The sequence below is a fragment of the Chiloscyllium plagiosum genome, unplaced genomic scaffold, assembly GCF_037043375.1.
Source record: "Chiloscyllium plagiosum isolate Xiang-an unplaced genomic scaffold, Cpla_swu_hap1 HiC_scaffold_31, whole genome shotgun sequence".
Lineage (NCBI taxonomy): Eukaryota > Metazoa > Chordata > Chondrichthyes > Orectolobiformes > Hemiscylliidae > Chiloscyllium > Chiloscyllium plagiosum.
The window spans coordinates 55,907,893-55,920,537 of record NW_028270169.1 but is presented as its reverse complement, the minus strand read 5'-3'; positions in this window follow the sequence as shown (position 1 = coordinate 55,920,537).

Below are 12,645 nucleotides of genomic sequence, written 5' to 3'. Positions count from 1 at the left end.
CTGACGAACAGAATAGAGATTAACACCAGCAGGGAGCAGGTACTGAGGAACAGGTGAGCGAGTAAATCCAACATCAGGTAATGAGCAACAGGAGAGAGAGTAACACCAGCAGCAGCAGGTACTGAGGATCAGGAGAGAGAGAGTAACACCAGCAGCAGCAGGTACTGAGGAACAGGAGAGACAGTAACACCAGCTGCAGGTACTGAGGAACAGGAGACATAGAAACACCAGCAGCAGCAGGTACTGAGGAACAGGACAGACAGAAACACCAGCAGCACATACTGAGGAACTGGAGAGACAGTAACAACAGCAGCAGGTACTGAGGAACAGGTGAGACAGTAACACCAGCACCAGCTGGTACTGAGGAACAGGAGAGACAGTAACACCAGCAGTAGGTACTGAGGAACAGGAGAGACAGTAATACCAGCAGCAGAACCTGAGGAACAGGAGAGACAGTAATACCAGCAGCAGGTACTGAGCAACAGGAGAGAGAGTAACACCAGCAGCAGGTACTGAGGAACAGCAGAGACAGTAATACCAGCAGCAGGTACTGAGGAACAGGAGAGAGAGTAACACCAGCAGCAGTAGATACTGAGGAACAGGAGAGACAGTAACACCAGCAGCGGTTACTGAGGAACAGGAGAGACAGAAACACCAGCAGCAGGTACTGAGGAACAGGAGAGACAGTAACAACAGCAGCAGCAGGTACTGAGGAACAGGAGAGACAGTAACACCAGCAGCAGCAGGTACTGAGGAACAGGAGAGACAGTAACACCAGCAGTAGGTACATAGGAACAGGAGAGACAGTAACGCCAGCAGCAGGTTCTGAGGAACAGGAGAGACAGTAACACCAGCAGCAGCAGGTACTGAGGGACAGGAGAGACAGTAACACCAGCAGCAGGTACTGAGGAGCTGGAGAAAGAGTAAAACTAGCAGCAGGTACTGAGCAACAGGAGAGACAGTAACTCCAGCAGAAGCAGGTACTGAGGAACAGGAGAGACAGTAACACCACTAGCATCAGCAGATCCTGAGGAAAAGGAGAGACAATAACACCAGCAGCAGCAGGTACTGAGGAACAGGTGCGACAGTAACACCAGCAGCAGCAGGTACTGAGGGACAGGAGAGAGAGTAACACCATCAGCAGGTACTGAGGAACAGGAGAGAGAGTAACACCCGCAGCAGGTACTGAGGGACAGGAGAGTCAGTAACACCAGCAGCAGGTACCGAGGGACTGGAGAGACCGAAACACCAGCAGAAGCAGGAACTGAGGAACATGATAGGGAGTAACACCAGCAGCAGGTACTGAGGAACAGGCGAGACAGGAACACCAGCAGCAGCTACTGAGGAACAGGAGAGAGAGTAACACCAGCAGCAGGTACTGAGGGACAGGAGAGACAGTAACACCAGCAGCAGGTACTGAGGGACTGGAGAGACAGAAACACCAGCAGGAGCAGGAACTGAGGAATAGGATAGAGAGTAACACCAGCAGCAGGTACTGAGGGACAGGAGAGACAGAAATACCAGCAGGAGCAGGAACTCAGAAACAGGATAGAGAGTAACACCAGAAGGAGCAGGTACTGAGGAACAGGAGAGAGAGTAACAACAGCAGCTGGTACTGAGGAACAGGAGAGAGAGTAACACCATCAGCAGGTACTGAGGGACAGGAGAGAGAGTAACACCAGCAGCAGGTCCTGAGGAACAGGAGAGACAGCAATACCAGCAGCTCGTACTGAGGAACAGGAGAGAGAGTAACACCAGCAGCAGGTACTGAGGAACAGGAGAGACACTAATACCAGGAGCAGGTACTGAGGAACAGGAGAGAAAGTAATACCAGCAGCAGGTCCTGAGGAACAGGACGGACATTAACATCAGCAGCAGGTACTGAGGAACAGGAGAGACATCAACACCAGCAGCAGGTACTGAGGGACAGGAGAGACAGTAACACCAGCAGCAGGTACTGAAGGACTGGAGAGACAGAAACACCAGCAGGAGCAGGAACTGAGGAACAGGATAGAGAGTAACACCAGCAGCAGGTTCTGAGGGACAGGAGAGACAGTAACACCAGCAGGAGCAGGAACTGAGGAACAGGATAGAGAGTAACACCAGAAGGAGCAGGTACTGAGGAACCAGGAGAGACAGTAATGCCAGCAGCAGGTACTGAGGAACAGGAGAGAGAGTAACACTAGCAGCAGGTACTGAGGAACAGGAGAGACAGGAATACCAGCAGCAGGAACTGAGGAACAGGAGAGACAGTAATACCAGCTGCAGGTACTGAGGAACAGGAGAGACAGTAAAACCATCAGCAGCTCCTGAGGAACAGGAGAGAGAGTAACAACAGCAGCTGGTACTGAGGAACAGGAGAAAGAGTAACACCATCAGCAGGTACTGAGGGACAGGAGAGAGAGTAACACCAGCAGCAGGTCCTGAGGAACAGGAGAGACAGCAATACCAGCAGCTCGTACTGAGGAACAGGAGAGAGAGTAACACCAGCAGCAGGTACTGAGGAACAGGAGAGACACTAATACCAGGAGCAGGTACTGAGGAACAGGAGAGAAAGTAATACCAGCAGCAGGTCCTGAGAAACAGGACGGACATTAACATCAGCAGCAGGTACTGAGGAACAGGAGATACATCAACACCAGCAGCAGGTACTGAGGGACAGGAGAGACAGTAACACCAGCAGCAGGTACTGAAGGACTGGAGAGACAGAAACACCAGCAGGAGCAGGAACTGAGGAACAGGATAGAGAGTAACACCAGCAGCAAGTACTGAGGGACAGGAGAGACAGTAACACCAGCAGGAGCAGGAACTGAGGAACAGGATAGAGAGTAACACCAGAAGGAGCAGGTACTGAGGAACAGGAGAGACAGTAACGCTAACAGCAGGTACTGAGGATCCGGAGAGAGAGTAACACTAGCAGCAGATACTGAGGAACAGGAGAGACAGGAATACCAGCAGCAGGTACTGAGGAACAGGAGAGACAGTAATACCAGCAGCTGGGACTGAGGAACAGGAGAGACAGTAACACCAGCAGCAGGTACCGGCGAACAGGAGAGACAGTAACACCAGCAGCAGATATTGAGGATCAGGAGAGACAGTAATACAAGAAGCAGCAGCTGAGGAACAGGAGAGAGAGTAACACCAGCAGCAGGGACTGAGGAACAGGAGAGACAGTAACACCAGCCGCTGGTACTGAGGAACAGGAGAGAGAATAACACCAGCAGCAGGTACCGAGGGACTGGAGAGACAGAAACACCAGCAGGAGCAGGAACTGAGGAACAGGATAGAGAGTAACACCAGCAGCAGGTACTGAGGAACGGGAGAGACAGTTACACCAGCAGCAGGTACTGAGGAACTGGAGATAGAGTAACACCAGCAGCAGGTACTGAGGAACAGGAGAGACAGTAACACTAGCAGCAGATACTGAGGAACAGGAGAGACAGGAATACCAGCAGCAGGTTCTGAGGAACAGGAGAGACAGTAATACCAGCAGCAGGTACTGAGGGACAGGAGAGATAGAAACACCACCAGGAACAGGAACTGAGGAACAGGATAGAGAGTAACACCAGCAGCAGGTACTGAGGAACGGGAGAGACAGTTACACCAGCAGCAGGTACTGAGGAACAGGCGAGACAGTAACACCAGCAGCAGGTACTGAGGAACAGGAGAGAGAATAACACCAGCAGCAGGTACCGAGGGACTGGAGAGACAGAAACACCAGCAGGAGCAGGAACTGAGGAACAGGATAGAGAGTAACACCAGCAGCAGGTACTGAGGAACGGGAGAGACAGTTACACCAGCAGCAGGTACTGAGGAACAGGCGAGACAGTAACACCAGCAGCAGGTACTGAGGAACAGGAGAGACAGTAATACCAGCAGCAGGTACTGAGGAATAGGAGAGACAGTAACACCTGCAGCAGGTCCTGAGGAACAGGCAAGATAGTAATAACAGCAGCAGGTACTGAGGGACAGGAGAGATAGAAACACCAGCAGGAGCAGGAACTGAGGAATAGGATAGAGAGTAACACCAGCAGCAGATACTGAGGAACAGGAGAGACAGTAATACCAGCTGCAGGTACTGAGGAACAGGAGAGACAGTAAGACCAGCAGCAGCTCCTGAGGAACAGGAGAGAGAGTAACACCAGTAGCAGCTACTGAGGAACAGGAGGGAGAGTAACACCAGCAGAAGGTACTGAGGGACATGAGAGACAGTAACACCAGCAGCAGGTACTGAAGGACTGGAGAGACAGTAATACCAGCAGCAGGTACTGAGGGACAGGAGAGATAGAAACACCACCAGGAACAGGAACTGAGGAACAGGATAGAGAGTAACACCAGCAGCAGGTACTGAGGAACGGGAGAGACAGTTACACCAGCAGCAGGTACTGAGGAACAGGCGAGACAGTAACACCAGCAGCAGATACTGAGGAACAGGAGAGACAGGAATACCAGCAGCAGGTTCTGAGGAACAGGAGAGACAGTAATACCAGCAGCAGGTACTGAGGGACAGGAGAGATAGAAACACCACCAGGAACAGGAACTGAGGAACAGGATAGAGAGTAACACCAGCAGCAGGTACTGAGGAACGGGAGAGACAGTTACACCAGCAGCAGGTACTGAGGAACAGGCGAGACAGTAACACCAGCAGCAGGTACTGAGGAACAGGAGAGAGAATAACACCAGCAGCAGGTACCGAGGGACTGGAGAGACAGAAACACCAGCAGGAGCAGGAACTGAGGAACAGGATAGAGAGTAACACCAGCAGCAGGTACTGAGGAACGGGAGAGACAGTTACACCAGCAGCAGGTACTGAGGAACAGGCGAGACAGTAACACCAGCAGCAGGTACTGAGGAACAGGAGAGACAGTAATACCAGCAGCAGGTACTGAGGAATAGGCAAGATAGTAATAACAGCAGCAGGTACTGAGGGACAGGAGAGATAGAAACACCAGCAGGAGCAGGAACTGAGGAATAGGATAGAGAGTAACACCAGCAGCAGATACTGAGGAACAGGAGAGACAGTAATACCAGCTGCAGGTACTGAGGAACAGGAGAGACAGTAAGACCAGCAGCAGCTCCTGAGGAACAGGTGAGAGAGTAACACCAGTAGCAGCTACTGAGGAACAGGAGGGAGAGTAACACCAGCAGCAGGTACTGAGGGACATGAGAGACAGTAACACCAGCAGCAGGTACTGAAGGACTGGAGAGACAGTAATACCAGCAGCAGGTACTGAGGGACAGGAGAGATAGAAACACCACCAGGAACAGGAACTGAGGAACAGGATAGAGAGTAACACCAGCAGCAGGTACTGAGGAACAGGAGAGACAGTAATACCAGCAGCAGGTACTGAGGAACAGGAGAGAGAGTAACACCAGCAGCAGGTCCTGAGGAACAGGAGAGACAGCAATACCAGCAGCTCGTACTGAGGAACAGGAGAGAGAGTAACACCAGCAGCAGGTACTGAGCAACAGGAGAGACAGTAACACCAGCAGCAGCAGGTACTGAGGAACAGGAGAGACATTAACACTAGCAGAACGCACTGAGGAACAGGAGAGACAGTAAGACCAGCTGAAGAAGGGCCTGTGCCCGAAACGTCGAAGATTCCTGAAGAAGGGCCTGTGCCCGAAACGTCGAATCTCCTGTTCCCTGGATGCTGCCTGACCTGCTGTGCTGTTCCAGCAATAAAGTTCAAACAAGAGAGTAACACTAGCAGAAGGCACTAAGGAACAGGAGAGACAATAACACCAGCAGCAGGTACTGAGGAAGAGGAGAGAGAGTAACACCAGCAGCAGCAGGTACTGAGGAACAGGAGAGACAGTAACATCAGCAGCAGCAGGTACTGAGGAACAGGAGAGACAGTAACACCAGCAGCAGGTTCTGAGGAACAGGAGAGGCAGTAACACCAGCAGCAGGTTCTGAGGAACAGGAAAGACAGTAACACCAGCAGCAGCAGGTACTGAGGAATAGGAGAGACATTAACACTAGCAGAACGCACTGAGGAACAGGAGAGACAGTAAGACCAGCAGCAGGTACTGAGCAACAGGAGAGACAGTAACACCAGCAGCAGGTACTGAGCAACCGGAGAGACAGTAACACGAGCAGAAGGAGATACTGAGGAACAGGAGAGACAGTAACACCACCAGCATTAGCAGATCCTGAGGAAAAGGAGAGACAATAACACCAGCAGCAGCAGGTACTGAGGAACAGGAGCGACAGTTACACCAGCAGCAGCAGGTACTGAGGAACAGGAGAGACAGAAACACCAGCAGCAGCAGGTACTGAGGAACAGGCGAGACAGTAACACCAGCAGCAGGTACTGAGGAACAGGAGAGACAGTAACACCAGGAGCAGGTACTGAGGAACAGGAGAGACACTAACACCAGCAGCTGGTACTGAGGAACGGTAGAGACAGTAACACCAGCACCAGCAGGTACTGAGGAACAGGAGAGACAGTAACACCAGCAGCAGGTCCTGAGGTACAGGAGAGACAGTAATACCAGCAGCAGGTACTGAGGGACAGGAGAGATAGAAACACCAGCAGGAGCAGGAACTGAGGAACAGGATAGAGATTAACACCAGCAGGAGCAGGTACTGAGGAACAGGTGAGCGAGTAACTCCAACATCAGGTACTGAGCAACTGGAGAGAGAGTAACACCAGCAGCAGGTACTGAGGAACAGCAGAGACAGTAATAGCAGCAGCAGGTACTGAGGGACAGGAGAGATAGAAACACCAGCAGGAGCAGGAACTGAGGAACAGGATAGAGATTAACACCAGCAGGAGCAGGTACTGAGGAACAGGTGAGCGAGTAACTCCAACATCAGGTACTGAGCAACTGGAGAGAGAGTAACACCAGCAGCAGCAGGTAATGAGGCACAGGAGAGAGAGTAACACCAGCAGCAGCAGGTACTGAGGAACAGGAGAGACAGTAACACCAGTTGCAGGTACTGAGGAACAGGAGAGTCAGTAACACCAGCTGCAGGTACTGAGGAACAGGAGACATAGAAACACCAGCAGCAGCAGGTACTGAGGAACTGGAGAGACAGTAACACCAGCAGCAGGTACTGAGGAACAGGAGAGACAGTAATACCAGCAGCAGGTACTGAGCAACAGGAGAGAGAGCAACACCAGCAGCAGGTACTGAGGAACAGCAGAGACAGTAATACCAGGAGCAGGTACTGAGGATTGGGAGAGAGAGTAACACCAGCAGCAGTAGATACTGAGGAACAGGAAAGACAGTAACACCAGCAGCGGTTACTGAGGAACTGGAGAGAGAGTAACACTAGCAGAAGGCACTGAGGAACAGGAGAGACAGTAACACCAGCAGCAGGAACTGAGGAACTGGAGAGACGGTAACACCAGCAGCAGCAGGTAATGAGGAACAGCAGAGACAGTAACACAACCAGCAGCAGGTACTGAGGAACAGGCGAGACAGTAACACCAGCAGCAGGTACTGAGGAACGGTAGAGACAGTAACACCAGCACCAGAAGGTACTGAGGAACAGGAGAGACAGTAATACCAGCAGCAGGTACTGAGGGACAGTAGAGATAGAAACACCAGCAGGAACAGGAACTGAGGAACAGGATAGAGATTAACACCAGCAGGAGCAGGTACTGAGGAACAGGTGAGCGAGTAACTCCAACATCAGGTACTGAGCAAAAGGAGAGAGAGTAACACCAGCAGCAGGTACTGAGGAACAGCAGAGACAGTAATACCAGCAGCAGGTCCTGAGGAACAGTAGAGACAGTAATACCAGCAGCAGGGACTGAGGGACAGGAGAGATAGAAACACCAGCAGGAGCAGGAACTGACGAACAGAATAGAGATTAACACCAGCAGGAGCAGGTACTGAGGAACAGGTGAGCGAGTAAATCCAACATCAGGTAATGAGCAACAGGAGAGAGAGTAACACCAGCAGCAGCAGGTACTGAGGATCAGGAGAGAGAGAGTAACACCAGCAGCAGCAGGTACTGAGGAACAGGAGAGACAGTAACACCAGCTGCAGGTACTGAGGAACAGGAGACATAGAAACACCAGCAGCAGCAGGTACTGAGGAACAGGGCAGACAGAAACACCAGCAGCACGTACTGAGGAACAGGAGGGACAGTAACAACAGCAGCAGGTACTGAGGAACAGGTGAGACAGTGACACCAGCAGCACGTACTGAGGAACTGGAGAGACAGTAACACCAGCACCAGCAGGTACTGAGGAACAGGAGAGACAGTAACACCAGCAGCAGGTACTGAGGAACAGGAGAGACAGTAATACCAGCAACAGAACCTGAGGAACAGGAGAGACAGTAATACCAGCAGCAGGTACTGAGCAACAGGAGAGAGAGCAACACCAGCAGCAGGTACTGAGGAACAGCAGAGACAGTAATACCAGGAGCAGGTACTGAGGATTGGGAGAGAGAGTAACACCAGCAGCAGTAGATACTGAGGAACAGGAAAGACAGTAACACCAGCAGCGGTTACTGAGGAACTGGAGAGAGAGTAACACTAGCAGAAGGCACTGAGGAACAGGAGAGACAGTAACACCAGCAGCAGGAACTGAGGAACTGGAGAGACGGTAACACCAGCAGCAGCAGGTAATGAGGAACAGCAGAGACAGTAACACCACCAGCAGCAGGTACTGAGGAACAGGAGAGACAGTAACACCAGCAGCAGCAGGTACTGAGTAACAGGAGAGACAGAAACACCAGCAGCAGGTACTGAGGAACGGTAGAGACAGTAACACCAGCACCAGAAGGTACTGAGGAACAGGAGGGACAGTAATACCAGCAGGTACTGAGGATCAGGAGAGACAGTAATACCAGCAGCAGGTCCTGAGGTACAGGAGAGACAGTAATACCAGCAGCAGGTACTGAGGGACAGTAGAGATAGAAACACCAGCAGGAGCAGGAACTGAGGAACAGGATAGAGATTAACACCAGCAGGAGCAGGTACTGAGGAACAGGTGAGCGAGTAACTCCAACATCAGGTACTGAGCAACTGGAGAGAGAGTAACACCAGCAGCAGGTACTGAGGAACAGCAGAGACAGTAATACCAGCAGCAGGTCCTGAGGAACAGTAGAGACAGTAATACCAGCAGCAGGTACTGAGGGACAGGAGAGATAGAAACACCAGCAGGAGCAGGAACTGACGAACAGAATAGAGATTAACACCAGCAGGGAGCAGGTACTGAGGAACAGGTGAGCGAGTAAATCCAACATCAGGTAATGAGCAACAGGAGAGAGAGTAACACCAGCAGCAGCAGGTACTGAGGATCAGGAGAGAGAGAGTAACACCAGCAGCAGCAGGTACTGAGGAACAGGAGAGACAGTAACGCCAGCTGCAGGTACTGAGGAACAGGAGACATAGAAACACCAGCAGCAGCAGGTACTGAGGAACAGGACAGACAGAAACACCAGCAGCACATACTGAGGAACTGGAGAGACAGTAACAACAGCAGCAGGTACTGAGGAACAGGTGAGACAGTAACACCAGCACCAGCTGGTTCTGAGGAACAGGAGAGACAGTAACACCAGCAGTAGGTACTGAGGAACAGGAGAGACAGTAATACCAGCAGCAGAACCTGAGGAACAGGAGAGACAGTAATACCAGCAGCAGGTACTGAGCAACAGGAGAGAGAGTAACACCAGCAGCAGGTACTGAGGAACAGCAGAGACAGTAATACCAGCAGCAGGTACTGAGGAACAGGAGAGAGAGTAACACCAGCAGCAGTAGATACTGAGGAACAGGAGAGACAGTAACACCAGCAGCGGTTACTGAGGAACAGGAGAGACAGAAACACCAGCAGCAGGTACTGAGGAACAGGAGAGACAGTAACAACAGCAGCAGCAGGTACTGAGGAACAGGAGAGACAGTAACACCAGCAGCAGCAGGTACTGAGGAACAGGAGAGACAGTAACACCAGCAGTAGGTACATAGGAACAGGAGAGACAGTAACGCCAGCAGCAGGTTCTGAGGAACAGGAGAGACAGTAACACCAGCAGCAGCAGGTACTGAGGGACAGGAGAGACAGTAACACCAGCAGCAGGTACTGAGGAGCTGGAGAAAGAGTAAAACTAGCAGCAGGTACTGAGCAACAGGAGAGACAGTAACTCCAGCAGAAGCAGGTACTGAGGAACAGGAGAGACAGTAACACCACTAGCATCAGCAGATCCTGAGGAAAAGGAGAGACAATAACACCAGCAGCAGCAGGTACTGAGGAACAGGTGCGACAGTAACACCAGCAGCAGCAGGTACTGAGGAACAGGAGAGACAGTAACACCAGCAGCAGCAGGTAATGAGGAACAGCAGAGACAGTAACACCACCAGCAGGAGGTACTGAGGAACAGGAGAGACAGTAACACCAGTAGCAGCAGGTACTGAGGAACAGGAGAGACAGAAACCCCAGCAGCAGGTACTGAGGAACGGTAGAGACAGTAACACCAGCAGCAGGTACTGAGGAACAGCAGAGACAGTAATACCAGCAGCAGGTCCTGAGGAACAGTAGAGACAGTAATACCAGCAGCAGGGACTGAGGGACAGGAGAGATAGAAACACCAGCAGGAGCAGGAACTGACGAACAGAATAGAGATTAACACCAGCAGGAGCAGGTACTGAGGAACAGGTGAGCGAGTAAATCCAACATCAGGTAATGAGCAACAGGAGAGAGAGTAACACCAGCAGCAGCAGGTACTGAGGATCAGGAGAGAGAGAGTAACACCAGCAGCAGCAGGTACTGAGGAACAGGAGAGACAGTAACACCAGCTGCAGGTACTGAGGAACAGGAGACATAGAAACACCAGCAGCAGCAGGTACTGAGGAACAGGGCAGACAGAAACACCAGCAGCACGTACTGAGGAACAGGAGGGACAGTAACAACAGCAGCAGGTACTGAGGAACAGGTGAGACAGTGACACCAGCAGCACGTACTGAGGAACTGGAGAGACAGTAACACCAGCACCAGCAGGTACTGAGGAACAGGAGAGACAGTAACACCAGCAGCAGGTACTGAGGAACAGGAGAGACAGTAATACCAGCAACAGAACCTGAGGAACAGGAGAGACAGTAATACCAGCAGCAGGTACTGAGCAACAGGAGAGAGAGCAACACCAGCAGCAGGTACTGAGGAACAGCAGAGACAGTAATACCAGGAGCAGGTACTGAGGATTGGGAGAGAGAGTAACACCAGCAGCAGTAGATACTGAGGAACAGGAAAGACAGTAACACCAGCAGCGGTTACTGAGGAACTGGAGAGAGAGTAACACTAGCAGAAGGCACTGAGGAACAGGAGAGACAGTAACACCAGCAGCAGGAACTGAGGAACTGGAGAGACGGTAACACCAGCAGCAGCAGGTAATGAGGAACAGCAGAGACAGTAACACCACCAGCAGCAGGTACTGAGGAACAGGAGAGACAGTAACACCAGCAGCAGCAGGTACTGAGTAACAGGAGAGACAGAAACACCAGCAGCAGGTACTGAGGAACGGTAGAGACAGTAACACCAGCACCAGAAGGTACTGAGGAACAGGAGGGACAGTAATACCAGCAGGTACTGAGGATCAGGAGAGACAGTAATACCAGCAGCAGGTCCTGAGGTACAGGAGAGACAGTAATACCAGCAGCAGGTACTGAGGGACAGTAGAGATAGAAACACCAGCAGGAGCAGGAACTGAGGAACAGGATAGAGATTAACACCAGCAGGAGCAGGTACTGAGGAACAGGTGAGCGAGTAACTCCAACATCAGGTACTGAGCAACTGGAGAGAGAGTAACACCAGCAGCAGGTACTGAGGAACAGCAGAGACAGTAATACCAGCAGCAGGTCCTGAGGAACAGTAGAGACAGTAATACCAGCAGCAGGTACTGAGGGACAGGAGAGATAGAAACACCAGCAGGAGCAGGAACTGACGAACAGAATAGAGATTAACACCAGCAGGGAGCAGGTACTGAGGAACAGGTGAGCGAGTAAATCCAACATCAGGTAATGAGCAACAGGAGAGAGAGTAACACCAGCAGCAGCAGGTACTGAGGATCAGGAGAGAGAGAGTAACACCAGCAGCAGCAGGTACTGAGGAACAGGAGAGACAGTAACGCCAGCTGCAGGTACTGAGGAACAGGAGACATAGAAACACCAGCAGCAGCAGGTACTGAGGAACAGGACAGACAGAAACACCAGCAGCACATACTGAGGAACTGGAGGGACAGTAATACCAGCAGCAGGTACTGAGGAACAGGAGAGAGAGTAACACCAGCAGCAGGTCCTGAGGAACAGGAGAGACAGCAATACCAGCAGCTCGTACTGAGGAACAGGAGAGAGAGTAACACCAGCAGCAGGTACTGAGCAACAGGAGAGACAGTAACACCAGCAGCAGCAGGTACTGAGGAACAGGAGAGACATTAACACTAGCAGAACGCACTGAGGAACAGGAGAGACAGTAAGACCAGCTGAAGAAGGGCCTGTGCCCGAAACGTCGAATCTCCTGTTCCCTGGATGCTGCCTGACCTGCTGTGCTGTTCCAGCAATAAAGTTCAAACAAGAGAGTAACACTAGCAGAAGGCACTAAGGAACAGGAGAGACAATAACACCAGCAGCAGGTACTGAGGAAGAGGAGAGAGAGTAACACCAGCAGCAGCAGGTACTGAGGAACAGGAGAGACA